The following is a 16954-nucleotide window of genomic DNA, read 5'->3' on the forward strand; positions in this document are numbered from 1 at the left end:
TGGCAGCCGGCACAACGCATACACTCAAGGGGTCATTACAGCGATGTCTTTGGACAGGACCATATGATAGCACATGTCTAGGTCTCCTGGAGTTCAGGATGAGATGACAGTGACACTGAATGCCAACTGTGTCCCACTGGTGTCCCACTGGTGTTATTAATGATTCCAGAAAATGCCAGGATGGAGATTGCCCATGGGATGTCTTGCACCCCTGCACATTTGCACTCAGAGCACGAGACTGCGCCAGTTTTCCACAAGACCCTGTCTTCATTTGGTGCACTCTGCGTGAGCAGCCACTCAATACTCCGGGTTGTTCTCATTGTTCACTGTGTGGCCCCAGGGCTTATTTACTGCACACTCATCAAACTCTGCTCTGGAGACAGATGTATTCATTTACTCTTGAGCTATTCAGCTAGCAGACTGATGAGCACCGCCAAATGCTTCCACAGCCTGATTAATGAATTCATTTTCACAGCCCTCATTGACTCTGGTTGCTGCTGTGAGTGTGCAATCCCTCTTCAGCCCAATAGCTACTGTCTCAAGTTTGTGCAATTTTTCATTTTCTGGCTGCTTCTCAGCAGCCATCCTAGAAATGTCATGTGCAGCATCCTTCTCCAAGAGAGGCAGGGATTCCTGTTCTTCAGGGCAGTATTTGGCTGCTTTAACCATGAGATCATCTCCTCCCTTCCTGTGATCCCTACCTCCTTCACCACACATCTTCAAACATCATCGAAGGATGAAGCAGGGCTTCTACCAACAGCAGCCCTTGGATGGCCCTGACTCATCCCAGGGCAGGTCCATGCCGTGTGTGTTCATTGAGGTGGGGTCCATCTGGAAAAAAATAGCTTGTGATCAAGTGAGGAATGTATCTTGACACATGTGCAAAGCGGGAATGGCCTGAAATAAGAAAAGCCACAACAGAGGTCATTTTTGTCATCTTAACAGTTGAAATCTCAACTTTGCAGCCTTCATTGGATTCTTTTAATGTCACGTTTGTGTGCGGTTTCCTAACCTCCTTTAAAAAAAGACTTCCATCGCATGACATCCTATTGGCACGTGTGATCCTCAGTGGGGCTGTAATCCTTCCCACCATGTTTCTCATCCCAGGCCATTCTCCTCGCCGCATTAGCCAGTCTCAGTTTCCACTTAACAGGCTTCTCGTCCCTGCCCAAGTTTCTCCCTTGGAACCTCAGGCCCCAGCCTGCTTCTGATGCCATCTCCACCCCCGCTCGCAGTCCCACCAGCCTACAGATACTCCCGTCTGCTGAAGTTGTTCGGTCTGACCCCCTCCCTGAGCTTAGTGTCCCAGCTCAGCTCCTGCACCATGGAGCTGGCATACTCTCTTTGCCCAGTTCTTCCCCCATCCCACAAACACACACAGCAGTTTGCACCCTGGCTCCTCATCATGCCCCTCTGCTTGCTCACCCTATTAGTTCCCAGTCTTTGCATTCTGGCTCCCTTCCCAGCCCATCACAATCCTCGGCTCAGATGAATGAAGGCTGAGCCCTTTCTGCTCTGATGCAGATCGTGCCCATCTAAGGCAGTGGGAAATGCTTATAGGACCAGGCCGGACCTCCCTGGAGAAGTTGTCGCATATCATGGCACTACTGCAATGCCTGCTGTGTAGATGTCTAGCAAAGGAAGGGTGGAGGCTCCGTTTTGTGCCACGAGCCTCCGAATACCTTGTTCGGGCTTTGTCCGCTGCCCTGCACAAAATCCATTCTCCTGTAGTGCAGCACAGCAAGTCTCATCTGGCTTTGAGTTTGCTGCACGGAGGGGCCTGGCCTGGACAGAAAGGTGACACCATTTGCTGTGCCGGTGGATGGAAGCCAACAGTGCTTTGAAAGCTGTTGAAACTTAGACCCCAGTCCAGCCTTGATCCCACAGTGGTAGATCCCCCCCATCCCTGCCCCCAGCCCCCCATTAAAGGAGTAGGACCCACAGTTTAGTCCCAGATCCTGTATGAGGAACTGGTAGCTACTAACTGACTCCTTTTCATTGCCTAGCCCTGGGGAAATGCAGAAGATCTTCAGCTAATGAAGGAGTTTGTTAACTAGAGTAAAGGGAGTTGCAGTTGTATATTATGGACCTGGGGTAGGACGTGTTTCATGGGAGCTTTCAGATGATCCCCACTGCTAAGTTTTCGTAGAAGCTTTGTTCTGTTTAAATTAACTGTAGTTTAGTTATAAATTAATAATTCCTGCTGCTGGGATTGCTGTGGCCCAAGATGACTTTCCCGAATATCTCAGTAAATTATTCATGCTATTAAATAAGTTGCTTTCCCTGGCCAGAGCTCATTTACCCGCTGTGACTACAAATGTTCCTCTCTTCCCAGAGTCAAGGGTGTGTGATACAATCCACCATGCACAGGGAGCTAGTGGCCTTTTCCCCTTGATGCTAGAGCTGATTGACAGAGTGTATTTAATGTAAGGGGCTTTGTGGGTGGAGGGTGGGGGTAGGAGTGGAGGAAAGCAGGGTATATAGTGGAAGCATTGCTGAAATAGATATATGATGTTTCCATGGTAGTCTCATCAATAAACTAAGGAAATATGGTTTAGGTGAAGTTCCTGTGAGGTGAGTACATCACAGGTTGGCTAATCATGCTCAAGGAGCAGTTCTTAGTAGCTCCAGGGGCAAACTGGCGGAGGTATCAGTTTATGTCCTGTCTGGGTCTGGTACTATTAACTGTCTTTGCTTAATGACTTGGATAATAGAATTACTGGTAGCTTGTTTAAACATGGGGAAGACCCCCAAGTTGGTCCATGTTGCAAGCATTGTAGAGAACAAGGTCAGCACTCAGAGAGACCCTAATAAATTGGAAAAATGGTCTGAAATAAATGGGATGAAAGGCAATAAAGAGAAGCGCACACCAGCATGTAAAAAAGGCATGGAAAGTGACTCTTCCTTCCATTCAGCATTGGTAATGCTTTTCCAGGAGCACTAGGTCCAGTTTTGGGTACCATGCTTTAAGGAAGAAGTAGACAAATTATTGTGGAGAACAGCAAGAATTATTAGAGGTCTAAAAAGGCATGACATATGAGGAAAGATGGAAAGAACTGGGATTATTCGGCAGTCTTTTCTGAAGACGGGAGGAAAATGCTAAGTCTTCAAATAGAAAATAAATAAAGTTGTGGTTATAGGAGAGGCTGATGATCAGTTTTGTTCGCTGTTTCCAAGGAGGACAGAAAAAATGGGCTTCGAGGGAGCTTTGGGTTAGATATGAGAGAAAATTTTCAAACTATGAAGGTGGTCCAAGCACTGGGCAAAGATTACCTAGAGAGGATGTAGAGTATCACTGGCAGTCCTTAAGTGCAGGTTAGACAATTTGTTCAAAGCAAGGATAGAGTTGATCAATACCAGTGACCACTTTCGAGTCTCTTCCTGTCCTATTTTTCCTCTGATTCGTCAGAAAATATCAATTCTCTGAATTGATACCTTTTCACAGACACCTACAGCGACCTTTCCTGAGGAGCTTTCATGGATATAATTTGGAGAGGAGGACAAGGACATATGGCTCCAAAACCATCATGAACTCATTGTTTAGGGCACTCACCCAAGACGTGGGCCTCACATGTCCTGACTACCAGGCTCTTAAGTTCTCTCTCCTCGGCCCAATAAGCGTTTTAGAAAAGGTCTCTGCCCTTTCTCGCTGTGAAACAAAACCAAATATTCAAATCTCTGTTTCTCCCTCAACAGAATATTCATTTGCCCATCAAACAAAATGTGGAGCTCTGGGCTTCGTGCATGCACATTTGGGAGAAAACATCACAGAGCAGGTGTGTCTCTTTTGCTTAAAAATGAGATAGGATCTATATGTCTTTGCATATGAAGATGGACCAAAAGCAGCAAGGACAAATTTGACCTGGGATCCATACTTCCTCAATGTACCATAAAAAGGTGCCTGACCACATGGGTTTGAGCTCAGTTCTAGTATGAATTGAATTATCTTTTAGAAATAGGGATTATTTCATAGTCTTCTCCCCAGCTGTTGGCTACCTTGCCGGAAAATGCTGAGCAGGAGAGTCGACATCCATGACCTGACCTAATAACAGGCTACACTTCTGAAAGTCTCCTGCTGATAGTCCCTCTAAGCTATAGGTTGGTAATAAACTGTAAGGCCCACTGAAGGAGGGAATCTAGTGCTTGCCTTAAAAAAGATAACTGCATTGTGAATGGCCCAATGAGACTCACTGTCTAGAAATTACCAGTAAGGAAGGTGGGTGAGCAAGTGTGGGCCTAAACATGGGACGGGCTTTGTTTGGAAAAAAAACTTTTGAGGGTGCTTGTATATGTGATGGGGGTTTAGTCCCCTGATTTGAAACACTGGGCTTTTAATTGCGATGATTAAAAACACACCGATGATTAAAAACACAGGCGGGCTGCTAGCAGGCAGATGCTGCTCGGGCTGAGGGGTCAGTTGGATTGGGCTGGGTGCTGCCTCTCAGCTGGGGCAATACCTGTGCAGCTAGCATCCCACCCAGGGGGTGCTGGCACCGCGGCAGGAAGGACCAGGCTGTGCAGCCCAGCGGCAACTTGCGCAGGCAGGCTCTGCCAGGAAAAATAGTGGCAAGTGGTTCAATCCTTGTTTTTTTCTTTTTTTTTTTTGCAGCACCTACTTGCCTCTCCCATGGCTGTGGGGCAAGCGGCCAATGGCCCCTGAGCTGTAGGGGGCCTGATCCTTCCCTCCATAGTGGCAGCACTGCCCCACAGGGCCACCCAGGTGGATGGCTAGCCCGTGGGTGCTGCCCCAAATCAAAGGCAGCATCCAACCTGACCCAACTGTTAACCAAGCCCAGGTTGGGGGATCACCCACCTGGATGGCCCCAGGGGGTATCGCCACCATAGAGGGAAGGACCAGGACCATGGCCCCCTCAGCTCAGGGACCACTCAGCCTGCTGGCAGCGCACCCCCCAGCCACAGGAGACACAGGCAGGCTCCACAAAGAAGGATCAGGCCCCTCATCACTTCTGCCTTCATCCTGCCACGAGGGGGAAGAGGGTGAAGAGGGAGCTGTCAAAAGGCTGCAGATAGCTACATTGCAAACCAGACTACATGCAGATGTCGTTTAGTTTGTAATGTAACAAACTTTTCAATCATAAAAAACACCCACACGCATACAGCGTGACGCAATTAAACTGCAAAACCAGCCAGTTTTCATCACATGTACGAGCGCCGCGAGACTGTGGAATGAATCACTACCTCATTCTGCTTCATTTTCCCCAAGTCTAATATTAGGGCCCAGAAGTTTCTTACTGGCTCTGAGAGAGAGTGGGGAATTTTAATTATCTGTAAAGTATCTGTGACAGATGTATACTTTTGAATCACAAAATACTCCTATGGCTAACATACGAGCATCTCCTACGTCTAACATACTCTAGTAACTGAGCTCAAACCAGAGCACCTGCATATTTGAGCCAAAGAACCACTATTAGTTCAGATACGGATCAAAATTGCCTCTCTTCCTGTATATTTAGCTCTCTACTTAAACTGTTTGTCTTTGTTAGGTCAGCCTCAAATATCAAAGAGTTCTCAGAGGGGTCACAAATATTCTTGTTACTCATTAGGGCTCATTCTCCTGTAACGCGCTCTTTTAACTCTACAGTCTGATCTTCAGCATCAGGTCTGTCCAGGCGTGATCATCGAGGGCAAGACTTAACCAGAACCAGTTGGGAGCTGCATGTTTTCTGAACGTGCTGCAAACTTGATTGGTGTCCTGCCAGTATGTACTGTAGACACTCTCACACACAATGCCACAAAAGCTATAAAAATAGTTCATTTACTGCTAAGTTAGCATCAGTTACCTCCATTTTTTAGATGGCCTCTGGGAGTAGTTAAAGCCAGTAAGTTAAGTAGTTGCATGTGAAAACACTGATTAAGAGGCGTAGTGTACACATCCATGCAAGTAATGCACAAATTTGGCATAGACAAAAACATTCGTGGGAGTGATGCTGTTTCATAAGTAATTTCATTTAAATCTATGAAGCAAACATCTGAAGCCTTTTCATTTATATGAATAGCAGGTTTAATTTTGGAGCAACTTTTTTTCAAAAGCTTCCCTGCTGAACGTAATTTTATGAAGATAGACTCATTAGCAGGGAACGAAGACCTGTTGCTAAAATGTTTATATGGATATCCTTAAGATTAATATGCTTGCATGCAAGAGAATCACGAGAAATATGACTTACTGACTGAATGCACCAGAAGGGAGGATGGGATACTTCCATGCTGATTTTGGAAGATACGTTCTTTGGCCTCCTTTCGTTAAGAAGTTCACAAGAAACAAGCAGGAAAGTAAATGCCTTCAGCCAATCAAAGAGATGCTAATACAGAGACTTCCTTAGTCTCAAGAGTTGCCCTTTGGTGATGCTGAAAGAGGCTGCTGCCAGCCTGCGTGTGAACATGAGGTGTCTTCATCTTGTTAGAATCAGTTTGATTAAAGCTTGTGACCTAGTTAGCTATGTCTTTCCTAATGATTAGTCCATCTGCTCTGCACAACCTCTAGTTGGTAATAGCCGGTTGCAAGTCCCAAGCACACGAGTGGGTTTTTGTTGAAAATAACTGGAAATGAAGAGGAGTGACTTGTATTGTTCCTGGGTGCTGCTGCCAAATAGCAGCCTGCAATCTGACCTCAGATGAGAGAGGGGGCAGATATAATGGGGAGAAGTGGCTGGAGCAGCTAGCCAAAGGCAAAAAAGTTGGACTGTTGTCCCAAAAAACTCTGCAAAAAAACTCCTGTGGCTTAATCCTCCCAATTCCTCTGCTTAGTTTGTTTAGACAGATCACCTACTGATACCGGTAATTACATTTCTTATATAGCTAGTCTCTTGCTCTTTGTTTTGAATGTTAACAATTTTTTTTTCTTAATGGTAGCTTAGCATCATATACTAGCTTTTGCCTTTGCTATGGTTTTAGCAGTCTGCATAATGCATTTTCCATATAACACACAACATAATGAAACATGAAGTATTGTGCTCTCTCCTAACCAATTTAAATGACTTAATTAACATTGAATTTTACCGAGCATGTCAAGATTGGAGGCGTATCATAAAAAATGAGAAATGCAACCTAATCTGAAAGACTTTGGGCACAGTCAACCCAAGAGAGGAAAAATACAGCTTAGAATGGACAAATGAACGCATTCAGTAGGGGGAAAAATTACTACCCTGAGGGAAACCCATCGTGAAGTTAAAAATTCCACCCACAAGTCAGAATTCTCTGGTAATATTAAAATGTCATAACCAGCATGTACCGTCTTGAAAAATTAAAAGGAGTAATGAAGCAAGAGGTGAGGAAATAAAAATGGTGATTCAGTGTTCTGATACCACAAAACTGGGGAAAAATCATCAAAAATTAGGTTTGGAAAGGAACTCAGGCGGTCATCTAGTCCCAGACACTGTTCAAAGCAGGACCATCCCCAACTACATCATTCCAGCCGGGGCTTTTGTTGAGCCGAGCCTTAAAAACCTCCAAGGATGGAGAGTCCACCACCCCGCTGGGTAACCTGAGCCAGCGCTTTACCAACCTCCTAGTAAGAGAGTTTTTACTAAACTTCCCTTGCTGCAATTTGAGCCCATTGCTCCTTGTTCTGTCGTCTGCCACCGCTGAGAGCAGTCCAGCTCCATCTTCTTTTGAACCCCCTTGAGGTAGTTGAAGGCTGCTGTTAAATCCCACCTCGGTCTTCTTTTCTCTAGACTAAATAAGCCCAGCTCCCTCAGCCTCTCCTCATACATCATGTCCCCCAGCCCCCAAACCATTTTTGTTGCCCGCTGCTGGAGTCTCTCCAATTTGTCCACATCCTTTCTGTAGTGGGGGAGGGGGGCCAAAATGTACACAGTACTCCAGATATGGCCTTACTAGTGCTGAATAGAGGGGAATAATTACTCAATCTGCTGGCAACATTCCTACCACTGCAGCCCAGTATGCCATTAGCTTTCTTGGCAACAAGGACACACTCTTGGCTCATATTCAGCTTATTGTCCGCTGTAACCCCCAGGTTACCCTACAGAGCTGCTGCTTAGGCAGCTGGTCCCAAGCCTGTACTGGTGCATGGGATTTTTCCATCGTAAGTGAAGGACTTTGCACTTGTCCTTGTTGAACCTCATGAGATTTCCTTTGGCCCAGTCCTACAATTTATCAAGGTATCTATGAATCCTAGCCCTGCCCTCCAGTATATCTACTATTCCCTGCATCTTGGTGTCAACTGTGAATTTGCTGAGGGTGTATTCTGCCACCTTCCAGATTGATGGTGAAGATATTGAACAAAGTGTCCCCAAAACCAACCACTGGGGCACTCCACTTGATACCAGCTGCTAATTAGACATTGAGCCGTTGATCATTACTCATTGATCTAGCCAGCTTTCTATGCACCCCATCCATTCATCCAACCTGTACATCGTCAGCTTGCTTGCAAGAATGCTGTGGGAGGCCGTATCTAAAGCCCTGCTAAAGTAAAGGGATATCATGTCTACTGCATCCCCTGCATCCACAGAGCCAGTCACCTCAAAGGAGGCAGTCAGGTTGCCTTCAGGTATGTCTTGCCCTTGGTGAATCCATGCCAACTATTCCTGATCACCTTCTTCTCCCTCAAGTGCTTAGACATGGATTCCTTGAGGACCTGCTCCATGAGATAAATTTAGGCAAGCTTTAGGCAAAATTTGAACATATAGTCCCCTTTGCTCTGAGAATCTTGGTGTATCCAAATCCAGGAAATGTATTTTTTAAAAATAGAGGAGGTGGGGGGAAGCAAAGTGTTCTGTCAGGGTGACAGTACTACACTTCCAGCAGTAAACAAGCAGTTGAAGATGACAAATGAGGTCATTAAAGTAAATAGTGCCAATTGAATCTTGATGATGGCTGGGAATCCTTATTACAATAGAGAGTATTAATATGAGAGGGGAGACTGGGCAAGTTCAATGATGACAAGCTTATCTGGGGCACAGGACATGCAATTCTGTAGCAGTTCCAGTTATTTACTCTCCTTGTAAGGCAGTGAGTCCATTGTATTTACGTGAGACTTAAATAGACCATTTTTTCCAAACACAATATGGGTTATAAAGCTAAGTGGGATCCAGAATGCCCTTTAACTCAGTTTGTGGTTGGATTCAGCCATTGTTGCAGCACTGAAGTAAGTACTGCTGCCATCTAACAAACAGACTCGCTTTTAAACCACACTTCTTATGGACGGTTTCCAGCCCTGATATCATCTTTTCTCTCTGCAATTACAGTGCCTGGCAGTGGGGGAACAGCCTTGTTAAGGTCAGCGTGAAGCACATGCTGCAAAACAAGTCTTCCCACAAATAGTTACTTAAACTTGTAAGTAACCTGAATTGCACAGATTCTCTTATTTGAGCTGGAGTTCGAGAGTCATGCACAGAACCTGTTTATCTAGTCAGGTCACACATTGCACTTCCATACCCCATGCCTTATCAAAACTAGCTGGTGCACCTTAAATCTCTTTCTTGCAGTCAGAAGAGTGTGAATAGCCTATAGAGAAAGGATGTATTCAGTGAAGAATCGGACAATGAATACACTCGCACCATTTTGAAGCTGCTCGGGGAGGACTTATGTAAGGAGAAAACGACAAAATTATCATCCACTTTATTGCTTTCGTCTCTCAGGATTGGTATTATGAAGACTGGCTGTCCTGTGACTTCCTGCTGCCTTCATCCCTCCAGCCTTGCATTCTGAGCTGAGTTTTCAGTTTTCTTCTGTCCCTTCAGATGGTCCCTCTTCCTGCGGGCAGTGACATCCACAAATCTCTGTACAGTAGAATTTACAAGAAATCCTACATACTGGAAGGGTGAAGCAGCAACAAAAGGTGTAGGGAGATGCCAGTCTAATAATGAGCTTAGCTGGCCAAACAACATCCAGATACCTTAAGAACTGCAAGACGTTATTAAGAACTGTGTTATTGCTTGAAGATGTACCGAAGCAACTTGGCAACCCCTCTGTGAATACTTTCCAAGCTACCCCTGGAACACAGTTTGTTATAAAACCTGATGCAAAGGCTGATGAGGTCAGTGAGGGCATCTTCCTCCTTGTCCCCAGCCACTCCAATGGCTTTTGTGTCATTCTCTTTGGAAGGAACGGTTCAGTTAGGGGATCTGGGGCGGTGATTGTCCATGGTGCTGAAAGACAAAATGACTCCTTGAACTCTATGAGCTTCCCTGGTTTTGTTGTTTCAAAATGAATCCTTCACATTCCTGTATCCCACTGTACTGAGGAATCCATTATTTCCTAGGTTCCTCAGTTGGATGTGAGGCTTTCTTGTATGGTCTTGAAAGCAAACCTTGCTTTTATAAGAGGCAACGTAATCCAGTGATCTGAAAATCACAGACTCATAGAAAGAAGGACAAGAAGGGATATAAGATCAAGTCCAGTCCCCTGCCATGGGCAGGAGGTAATTGGGCTCAAACAAGCTCAACCAAGGTATTTGTCCAGCCTCCTCTTAAAGACCGCCAGAGATGGTGACTGAACCTCCTCTGCTGGAAGCGTGTTCCAGGTTCTAGTTACCTGTACAGAAAAGAAAGTTTTCCTTATGGCCAGCCAAAACTTTTCCTTGACTAGCTTGTGTCCACTGGTCCATGTCTTCCCGGGGGGTGGGGGAGAGCTTTTCTGAAACGCTGTTCACCTAGGTCCTGGTGTTCTCCCTTGACTTATTTATAGGCAGCTATCAAGTTGCCCCTCAACCTTCATTTGCTCAAGCTGAACAATCCCAGATCCTGAAGTCTCTCCTCATAGGGCCTGTCCCCCAGGCCCTTAATTATATGGGTGGCCCTTCTCTACACCCTTTTGAGCCTCTCCACATCCTTCTTGAAGTGCCATGCCCAGAACTGGATGCAGTACTCCAGTTGTGGCCTCACCAACACCGGATAGAGGGAGCAGAGCACCTCTCTGGATCTGTTGGCGACACATCTCCTGATGCACGCCAGAGTCCTATGTGCTCTCTTGGCAGCTTCATCACACTAGTGGCTCATATTCATCTTCTGGTCAATTGTCACCCCCCAGTCTCTTTCGGATGCAATGCCAGCCAGTGGACCACCACCCATCGTATAGATATGGTGAGGGTCTTCCTACCCAGATGAAGGATTCACTATTTGTCCCTGTTGAACCTCATCTGGTTTTGTTCAGCCCATAGGACCAGCCTGTCAAAGTCATCCTGAATTCTTGACCTGTCCTCTGACGTGCCTGCTTGTCCCCACAGTTTGGTATTGTCCTCAAACTTAATCATTCCACTTTTCACTGCCTTGTCCAAGTCATTAATAAAGATATTAAAAAGCATAGGCCCAAGCACTGATCCCAGGGTACACCACTGGAGATGGCCTTCCAGGATGAGACCACCCCATCAATTAAGACTCTTTGTGATTGGCTGCTAAGCCAGTTTCCAACTCACCTCACTGTAGCCTGGTCTAGGCCAGTATTTCAACTTAACTGAGAGGATTTCATGGGAAACAGTATCAAAGACCTTGCTGAAATCTAGATAGATGATGTCCACCTCCTGTCCCATGTCCAGATGGTTAGTTACCTGGTCATAAAAGGACACCAGGTTTGTTAGGCATGACCTCCCCTCTATAAAGCTATGTTGGTTGCTTCTCAGTACCCCACCAGATGCGAGCTTGTGGGCAATGTCCTCCTTGATCATTCTTTCAAAGATCTTCCCCAAGACCAAAGTCACTCTGACTGGTCTATAGTTGGCAGCAGCATCCCTCTTTCCCTTCTTAAAGATGGGCATCACATTCCCCTTCTTCCAGTCATTAGGGACAACTCCTGAGTTCCACAACTCCTTGAACAGCCTCACCAGAGGCACTGCTATGAACTCAGGCAGCTCTTTCAGCACTCTCAGGTGAAGGTCACCTGGAGGAGCTGACTTGAAAGCATCCAGATAAGAGTATCTTTATCTGTTCTGGAGTGATTTTATGAGAACCACTGTCATTGCCGTATTCTCTGCACCCCGGTCTGGCAACCAGTTCTTGCCTTGGTTCAGGAATGCTGGTGCAAAATAATTGTTGAGGAGCTCTGCCTTTTCACAGGGGGCAACTGTTCCTTTCCCCTCCATGTTCCGTAGGGGTGACACAGTGGAGCTTGATTTTTTCTTGGTCCCTATGTACCTATAGAAGGATTTTTTTGTTATCTTTAATTTTGCTCACCAGCTTGACTTCCACGGATGCTTTGCCTTTCCTTGCCTCATGTCTGCAGATCCTGGCCACATGAGCGTACACTTCTCTGGATCCCAAACCATTTTCCCACTGGGTGTATGCTTCCTTTTTTTCTTTTTGAGAAATTCCCTAATGTCTCTGTTAAGCCAGGTGGGTCTCTTGGTCCTTCTCCTTCTTTTTGATTGCATGTATTTATTCATGATGGAAACTGCTATGCAAATACTTCCTATCATGTCAGGCATAACAAGAAGAAACCAAAGTTCAAGGGCCAAATGCTCTGAAGTAAATCTGGAGTAATGCCAGAAAGTGCACTTTGGCTCTATCCGTTATATAGTGATGCATATATTTTCCATTTGACTTGCAAGAGAGATGTTCTGTTTAAAAGAATACTTATCTCTTTCCTCTTCAACACTGGCTCTTTCCATTCCTTGCAACACACCTTTTAAAGAAGGAGCAGAAAGGGAGGCCATGTAATTATTTCCTCTGCAGAGCAAATGCAGATTTCCTTCTCACTTATCGTGGCAGGGAAGTACTGATTAGCATGAATTGTTAAACAGGAGGAGCATTGAAGTTTCTCTTGAGGCTGAGACTAGCAGTGCAGCTGTGTGAAGAACAGGAGACTGTGAGCTCTAAGGATTGAGGCATTTTCCTTTACAAATGTGACTTTTATTAGATCTATAAGTAATCTCCAAAAAATAAGTTTCCTATTAATACTTCTTTTAATCAGGACTGGATGAGCTAAAAATTCTAAAGGCTTTTGTGATATAAACCTGAAAAGATGCTACAGGATACAGTGAAGAACTTCTGTGTCCACGCACAAAAGGCACAAAAATTTGCAAGAACCGTGAAAGGAGAGAGATGACACTGGGGATTTAATACAATCTTACAGTTTTTCCCAAAGTGCCTTGGAACCATGCAAAAAAGCCCATCTAATTTAGTGGTTCTACAGTGATTGTCTTGCTCTGTACCCACTCATATCCAGTGCAGCTGTCCAGGGAGTATATGGCATTTTGTATTCAACCAAGAGGTAGACACCATAAAAATGCTATATAGGTCTCACCTTTGCAATGAGAGGGTATAGGTTGGCTGTTCACAACTGCATGCTTTCCTTCCCTGCCACCCCCATCCCCTCTTTTCCAGAGGTGCTAAATGCCCGCAACCTGCACTGAAGCCTGGGGGTCCTGACACCTCTGGAAAATTGGATGAGGTGGAAAAGTGTAACTAATAACACAGGAGTATTATTAAGTTTATGGGACGGTTATTACAACTCTAACTCTGGGCAGCTCAGAAGTATTATACCATCTCTGTGGGCTGGGGTGGAATATGTCCCCTCCAGCCCTTCAACACCCCCCTTCAAGGAGTCTAAGCATCTTGTGGCTTATGGGAGATATTGTTGGTTCCTCTGGGTTCAAAAAGAAAATATTCCAGACAATAATTCCCCTGCATGTGAAGCCAATGTTTTGCCCTTAAGTCCTGCACACAGTCAACCGTAGCTGAAGTTGCTTCTTATCTCACTCAAATGGTAGCAAAATCCGGTTTAGAAGTTCTTTGGGAAGAGAATGCCTGTGTAACTAAGCTCAGGATCTGGCATGGCAGCGCATGCGAGCATGACGCACAGAGAGGGACTCGAACTGAATTAGCTCTGCCAAGCCGAGTTCCTGCATTCAAGCAGACCAGGACACACTGTGACAATGCACCAGCCCACATGTTGTGGCACTAGTTGACGCAGAGCTCAGCAAGTAGGAAAGGGGAAAAAAATCCCTTCCGCAAACTGGAGTCCATTGTTGTTAAGCAGTATGAAAGGCATGAACCTGCTGAGGCATGGTGTGCTCCTTGTTGCTCTGTGAATCAGGAGCAACTCCTCTGATGCCATTTACCTTGGAGTCTCTCTGGAGTTGCAGAGACCAGGACCTTCCTGTGTGCAGCTGGACCAGCTGTTCGTGTATGCCGGCGCTATGCTGAGGGGTGCAGTGGGCAGCTTCTCATTTCCCTGAGCTACTCTAGCATTAACAATGAGGTTCAATGCAGTTTCTAGCAGCCCCAATTAGTTTCCTTGGTTACTGACTTACAGTAATTCACCTGTGTGCTGTTGGCCACTGTGTCTGAGCACTGCCTCTCTCTCTCACACACACATGCAACAGCCTTATAGTGTCAGCTTATCTGTAGGCTGCTTTTTTCCTCTTTGTTTAAAGCTCTTAACCAAGTGCGGGCATCTGATGCTAGATGAAGCCTATGGAGAGATGGGGAAGCATTAAGCATATCAAATTCAGGGGCTCATAATTAGCTCGGTTATTAAAGAGAAGCAGGGGCTAAAGATTAAAATCCTGATTGGTATCTGTGTCATCCTCCCCCTTCTCTTGTCCCACTCCCTCCCCAGCCTTCTCCACAGCTTTTTCTTTTCCAGAGGTGCTTAATGTTCACAATCTGCACTGCAGCATGGGGGTCCTGACACCTCTGAAAAATCGGGTGAGGTGGAAAGGCCCCCACTGATGTATCTCTAGATTTTGAGGAAGGTGCAGAGGGCATGTGTAGCATAGCATATGCCCACCAAGCCCTTCACTGTGAAAGAGCTGGATGTCTTTAAAATACCACATCCACTTTCTCTAGACATTAGAAGAATCACTAGAGATCAACAACCAAAATGAATCAACTTGGGGCTAGTGCCTGATATCGTGAGTTTTGTACTCACCTCTGCTATTCACCAGCATGGCTAGTTTGCACTGCCATGTGGCTTTTGCCAGGTGCCAAAGGGAGCTGACTTGTGCCTTCAGTGGGAATTGTGTCTGAGCTGTTGAAAATCATGTCCTGAAATGCGATTCATTTAGCCAGGTTTCACAAATCCCTCAAAGGAGGCAAGTCTCATTCTGCTCCTCATGATTTGTCTACAGTGCCCCGGCATATCCGTACCCAAACCAGGGTCAAAATCTAAAAGACCGGTGCCTTTTGGTCACATGGTTATTCACTAGAGCGCAGCACCAAATGGTCAGATGTCAGCAAATGGCAAAAGAAACAGTGATGTGCTCCACTGCTGGAGTCCCACAATACAAAATACTTGGACCACACGTCATAACCCTGTTTTAACGAGGGGTATGAGAACATGTCGCTCAGATGTGTTTGTCCAATAAAGCAAATTGAATCCCACAAAGATGAGTAAAGAAGGGGATTGTCATCTTTGATTTATTTATTATTTATCAAATGGAACTTGGATGTGGTTGGCCAGTAAAACCACTTGGTCCTGTGCACTCAATCCCAAGAGGAAAGCGGAGAGCTGTCATCTAATTAAGGAAGTTGCTGGCTGCTTTCTGTGGTTCTGTATGCCTGCATCTGCACAGGGCATGTGCAGTTCACCAGCAGTACCAGCCAAGACACAGAGAGGCAAATGCCTGTTATGGATGGCAAGAGCTAGCTTCTGCTCCCCTTCCTGGGAGCTGCCATATGTTGACTGGCAGGCTTCTGTATGTGTACACCCAGCATTTGCTGAGGGGAATAATCTACACTTAGAAGAAAGCACTAGGACCTCATGCAGGCCCTAGACCATCCTACAGTTCATATGGTCATGTCTTTGGGCTCTATGGTGGAAAATGTTTTGCTTTTTGCAGTGGAAAGAAATGCTCAGTTACACCATTATCCAACTTCTGGTGTGTGTGGTGTATGGATTTTTTTTGGTTGTTGGGTTTTTTTTGGTTGATCTTTTCCTGCTTCATTTTTTGGTTTCTTTAAGATCTTGTTTTTTATTGTTACTCTTCTTTTATTTTGCCTTCTTACATTCTCTGTTTAAAAACTAGGGCAGAGTTGCATGCAAGCAGGCGGAGGAAGCAGCCTTTCCACTCCTAATGGAAAACTCTTGGTAACTAGATGTTTGCCTGACACAAAAATAGGGTTTAAAGCAAAATAACACAGCACCAGATTTATGTGACCTAGTGATCTGAATTCAAAATTAGCCACAAGTGAAATGAGTTCACCACACAGTGGGAATGTCTACATATGCAAATGATGTGGGGTGGGTTTACTCTAAAGTAAACCCACCCTGGGAAGGCATCTACACATGCAAGGATGCAGGAGAAGGAGCAGATCTGCTGCCCATGGCAGCAGTCTGCTCCCAGTCCTGCAGGCCCTTCATAGTCCCTCTGCAACAGCCAGGGGGATCTCCAGGCACCCTTTGGGTGCTATCCCAGGGGCTGGCAGGGAACATGAGGCTGTGACAACTGTCTCCTGGCAGGGGCTGGAAGATTGCTCCCTGTCCCTGGGAGCTGCCTGCTGCCACTGGAGCCCAGCTGGGGACAATGTCCCGTTGACACAGCAGCAAGGACCTCTCTGCCCCAGCTCTCCAATTAGGGGAGCAGGGGCTTGGAAAGAGCTGCAGGGGAGGGGCAGGTCCCTGTCCCCTGAGCCAGTCCATCAGTGGGGTAGCTAAGAATGAGCCCGCAGCTGAGTGGGGATTCCCTGCCGTAAGCAACCATGCATAGTCAAGGTTGACTGCTTACCCTTTGAGGGGCAATCTTCCACTCACCAACTTTTAGGACCAGACAGGTTGACTCAGCTGACAATTTTGTCAGTAGCATGTGAAAAAAAATATGTGGGGATGTTACTGCACAGAAACAACTACACAGTCCACTGCTCATGGAGACACAGCCAGTGAATACTTGTCCACCTCACTAAGTTTTGCCATAGTCTTCTCATCTGCATGTCTAGGAGAAAATAAATGTTCATTTTGATACCAATATGCTACTTAGAGCTGAATAAAAACTTCAGACAAATTACCCGTGAATATTAATTCATAAAACTATTGATTTTCCTGT

Source organism: Crocodylus siamensis, chromosome 14, assembly GCF_052110815.1.
Source record: "Crocodylus siamensis isolate JL-2025a chromosome 14, ASM5211081v1, whole genome shotgun sequence".
Classification (NCBI taxonomy): Eukaryota; Metazoa; Chordata; order Crocodylia; family Crocodylidae; genus Crocodylus; species Crocodylus siamensis.